The sequence below is a fragment of the Otolemur garnettii genome, unplaced genomic scaffold (assembly GCF_000181295.1).
Source record: "Otolemur garnettii isolate 467f Iridium unplaced genomic scaffold, OtoGar3 scaffold00030, whole genome shotgun sequence".
NCBI classification, from domain to species: domain Eukaryota; kingdom Metazoa; phylum Chordata; class Mammalia; order Primates; family Galagidae; genus Otolemur; species Otolemur garnettii.
In genome coordinates this window covers 2,053,796-2,058,719 of record NW_003852425.1, presented here as the reverse complement: position 1 = coordinate 2,058,719, position 4,924 = coordinate 2,053,796, and the positions used below count along the sequence as shown (strand labels likewise).

Genomic DNA, 4,924 nt, shown 5'->3' with positions numbered 1-4,924 from the left:
GCATAATATTCCATGGTATACATATACCACAATTTACTAATCCATTCATAGGTCGATGGGCACTTGGGCTTCTTCCATGACTTGACAATTATGAATTGAGCTGCATGAACAATCTGGTCCAAATATCTTTATTGCCAAATGATTTTTGGTGCTTTGGATATACACCTAGAAGAGGAATTGCAGGATCAAACGGCAGGTCTACATTTAGATCCCTGAGTGTTCTCCAAACTTCCTTCCAAAAGGAATGCACTAGCTTGCATTCCCACCAGCAGTGCAGAAGTGTTTCCTTTTGTCCACATTCATGCCAACATCTGAAGTTTTGGGATTTTGTGATGTGGTCTACTCTTACTGGAGTCAGATGATATCTCAGATAGTTTTGGTTTGAGGATAATTTCTTAAGTATATATTTCCTGTTGAATTAGAGACTTGCATTGTTTTGGGGACAATATAGTTACAAATTGTTTTGGCTGTCTACGATACATTTTTAGAGAGTGTCAGGAATTCTGTTCTCATATAATTTTAAATTACAGCTTAGTATAATTTCTATGGGTTGAGCAAGAAATACACTTATTTATTACCTGTAGAAGGAGTCTAAAGCTTACTTATTTAACAGTTAATTGAATTAAGAGAAGGAATGCCAAGACATATTTGATCTTTTTATACATAAACTCCTGAAGAGGCTCAGAAGCTATAGCTCAGCAGCTAAGGCGCTGGCCACAGACACTGGAGCTGGTGGGTTGGAATCCAGATCTGGCCTGACAAACAACAATGACAACTACAACCCCCCCCCCTCCCAAAATAGCCAAGTGTTGTGGTGGGCACCTATAGTTCCAGCTATTCAGGAAGCTGAGGGCTGGAAAATTGCTTAAGCCCAAGAGTTTGAAGTTGCTGTGAGTTGTGATGCCACAGGACTCTACTGAGGGCAACAAAGTGAGACTCTGTCTCAAATAAATAAATAAATAAAAGGGCAGCACCTGTGGCTCAGTGGTTAAGGCACTGGCCCCATATACCGAGGGTGGCAGGTTCAAACCTGGCCCCAGCCAAACTGCAACAAAAAAATAGCCAGGCATTGTGGCAGGCACCTGTAGTCCCAGCTACTCTGGAGGCTGAGGCAAGAGATTCGCTATGTCCAGGAGTTGGAGGTTGCTGTATACCAAGCAACTCTACCAAGGGCGATAAAGTGAGACTCTGGCTCTACAAAAAAAAAAAAAAACTCCTGAAGAAGAGCATTCAGTGGAATCATTCTTTATCTTAAACATGTAGTTAATCTCCTTGTAACATCTGGATAAACTTGGTACTAAAATGCAGGTAAACTTCTAAAGTCTATAATATTTTATTTCTTCCAAGTCTATAAGAAAAATGAAAAACTTTATCTGAACTCAATTTACATATGAAAAGAAAAAGGTACCCTCGAAAGTACAATACACTTGATCTTAGCCAAAAAGTGGAGAAGTTATTGAAAACACAATAGCCAACAATAAAAACAAAAGAAACAAGGCATACGATTCTTGTGGGTCAGGTTAATTGCTACTTTGTAGCACCTATGTAGGGGTCATACTAGTAGAAAGCTTAAATTGTTCCATGTAGGCATACATAATCAGGCCTATATAAAATTATAGCCAGAGGGGGTTGAATTTTGAAATTTTTCTTTCTCTCTGGACATTTAAATATATTTAACTATATATTTCATTAAAACATACTGATACTTTTGTGTGAAGTATCAGAAAAGGGCCATGGAGAGTTGATGGGTTCAATTTTTTGGTTTTATTTGAGACAGAGTCTCACTTTGTTGCCCTCGGTAGAGTGGCGTCATAGCTCAAAGCAACCTCAAACTCTTGGGCTCAAGCCATCTTGCCTCAGCCTTCTAAGTAGGTGGCACTATAGTTACCTGTGACAACACCCAGCTATTTTTGAAAATGAGGTCTCTGGCTCAAACTAGTCTCAAACCTGTGAGCTCAGGCAGTCTACCCACCTCGGCCACCCAGGTGCTAGGATAACAGGCGTGAGCCACCATACCCGGCCCCCAAATGATCTTTATATTATGGAATGCTAAAAATCCTTGAGACTGGATTTCCTCCCCATTCTTCTCATGTTTACTGCTCTCTTTTACATAGTTCTGTAATTTTTATTGCCTAAAAAGTTGTTATACTATCTAAATTCACATGGAACTGGTTAATGCTGGAAATGTGATTCAGTAATTTTCAATGAGAGCTTTTTTGTGTGATATATTAGAGTACATGACAGCCCAGGTTAGAATGAAGAAGTTATTTCATTTTGTAATAATTCTGAGTTATTTTATTTTGTAATCATTCTGTAAAGGGCGAATTTTCATTGTTTACAGATACCAGTATTTTTTTTTTTTTTATTTGAGACAGAGTCTGTGTTGCCCTTGGTAGAGTGTTATGGCATCACAGCTCACAGCAACCTCAAACTCTCTCAAGCAATTCTCTTGCCTGCCTCAGCCTCCCTAGTAGCTGGGACTACAGGCACCCACCACAACACCTGGCTATTTTTTTGGTTGCTGTTGTCATTGCTGTTGAGCAGGCCCAGGCTGGGCTCAAACCCACCAGCTTTGGTGTATGTGGCCGGCGCCCTACTCACTGAGGTATGAGTGCTGAGCCTATAGATACGAGTATTATCAAAGAATTTCTTAAAGTATTATAAAGAAAATTTACAGGTTTATCACCTGGGTGCTTCTCACTGCCTTTAAGAAGAAATGTTCTTTGACACCATAGGCACCAATATTTTATCGTTAACCATTTTTCTTCATACTTTAGTGCCACCTAATTGATTTTCCGGAGAAAATTCATGTGCATGACTTTTTCTTTTTTTTTTGAGATAGAGTTTTGCTCTGTTGCTCAGGCTAGAGTGCAGTAATATCATCAAACTCCAGGGTATAAGCTATTCTTTTGCCTCAGTCTCCCAAGTAGCTGGGACTACAGGTACATCCCACCACTCTCAGCTAATTTTTCTTTTCTTTTCTTTTTCTTTTCTTTTTTGAGACAGAGCCTCAAGCTGTCACCCTGGGTAGAGTGCTGTGGCATCACAGCTTACAGCGACCTCCAACTCCTGGGCTTAAGTGATTCTTTTGCCTCAGCCTTCCAAGTAGCTGGGACTAAGGGCACCCGCCACAACACCAGCTATTTTTTGGTTGTAGTAGTCATTGTTGTTTGGCAGGCCCAGGCTGGATTTGAACCCGCCAACTTTGATGTATATGGCTGGCACCTTAGCTGCTTCAGCTATAGGCACTGAGCCTTCTTTTCTTTTTTTGAGACAGAGTACCAAGCCATTAGTCTAGCTCAGGCGTCCTCAAACTATGGCCTGCGGGCCACACGCGGCTAGCTGAGGACATTAATCTGGCCTTCCAAGTGTTTTGCTGCTGGTGCCTGTCCTGCTTAGCAGCCGACTGGTCTCAGGGCCCACAGTCTGGCCCTCCAATGGTCTGAGGGACAGTGAACTGGCCACTTGTTTAAAAAGTTTGAGGACCTCTGGTCTAACTCATAGTGATCTCAAACTCCTAGATTTAAGTGATCCTCCTGCCTCACCCTCCCAGGTAGCTGGGACTATAGCTGCCCACTATGAAGCATGGCTAATTTTTTCTTTTTTTAGTAGAGATAGGATCTGGCTCTTGCTCAGGTAGGTTTTGAACGTCTGAGCTCAAGCCATTCTCCCATCTTGGCCTCCCAGAGTGCTAGGATTATAGGTGTGAGCCAATGTGCCCAATCTAATTTTTCTATTTTTTGTAGGGACAAGGTCTCACTCTTACTCAAGCTGGTCTCACACTGCTGGGCTCAAGTAATTCTCCCACCGTGGCTTCTCAAATTGTTAGGACTATAGGCATGAACCACTGTACCCACCCTTGTTTTTTCTTTTTAAAGTAGAGATGGAGTCTCACTGTGTTGCCTAGACTGGTCTTGAACTCCTGATCTCAAGTGATCCTCCCACCTTGGCTTCCCAAAGTGCTCAGATTAGAGAGATTACAAACTTGAGCTACTGTGCCCAGCCATCTTGTTCATCCCCTTCCAGATATTGTTAGCTTTCCATTACACTGGAAAATTCTAATTGTTCACTTTGGCTTTTTACATCCTGGCTCAACCCTGTCTCTTTAGTGTGATGTTCATTATTCTGTTATGAGGAACACTCTTCTAGCTGAGATGGTGGTCATTCACCTCTTAATACATTGCCTATTTGAATCTTTATACCTGTATTCATAGTGTGCCCTATTTATGAAATTGAAATCACTGAGTGTTCAATCCCACACTTACTTAAAGATTCAGAGGAAACAAATACTCTTTCCCACATGAACTGAGAACAGGTGATCATATAGGAAGAAATCTGACCACTTATAAGGACATTCAACCTGTGTCTGCAGGCTGTGTGCAGATTATTTGAGGCCTGTTTTGTTTATCTGTGGTGTCAGATAGAACCTTTGTTTGTTTGTTTTTTTTTTGCTCATCAGCTTTCATTAATGTTTGTGTATTTAATGTGTGCCCCAAGGCAACTCTTATTTTTCCATTGTGTGGCAGAAAAGAAAAAAGGTTGGACATCCTGACTCCATTGAAAGTTCTTTTTTTTACTTACATAGTTTATGTCCTTGTTTCTTACTCCTTCTATTGATCATATATTCTTCTTGTCTGTCCCAGTTCATTCATTGAATCTTATCTATCTGTTTGATTTCTCATAACTTTGATGTTCTTAATATTGGACTCATTCAAGCTACAGTAGTAGCTACCTTATAAAAGAGAGCTAAGAAAGATGATGTTCCATTGATTTTAAAAGATAAAATAGAACCCTTAAAAAAATGTACTCAAGGAATTCACAAAGGAATAAACCTAAGTTCTATTTTTAAAAAGTTAAATGTAGGCTCAGCCCCTGTAGCGCAGAGGCTAAGGTGCCAGCCACATATGCCAAAATTAGTGGGTTC

The 4,924-nt window shown here is 40.6% G+C and overlaps 1 protein-coding gene across 1 annotated transcript in view; it reads left to right on the top strand.

Annotated features, from left to right (window-relative positions):
- Window positions 1–4,924, top strand: part of DMXL1 (Dmx like 1) — a 157,712-nt gene that overhangs the window by 7,947 nt on the left and 144,841 nt on the right. The window lies entirely within an intron of this gene.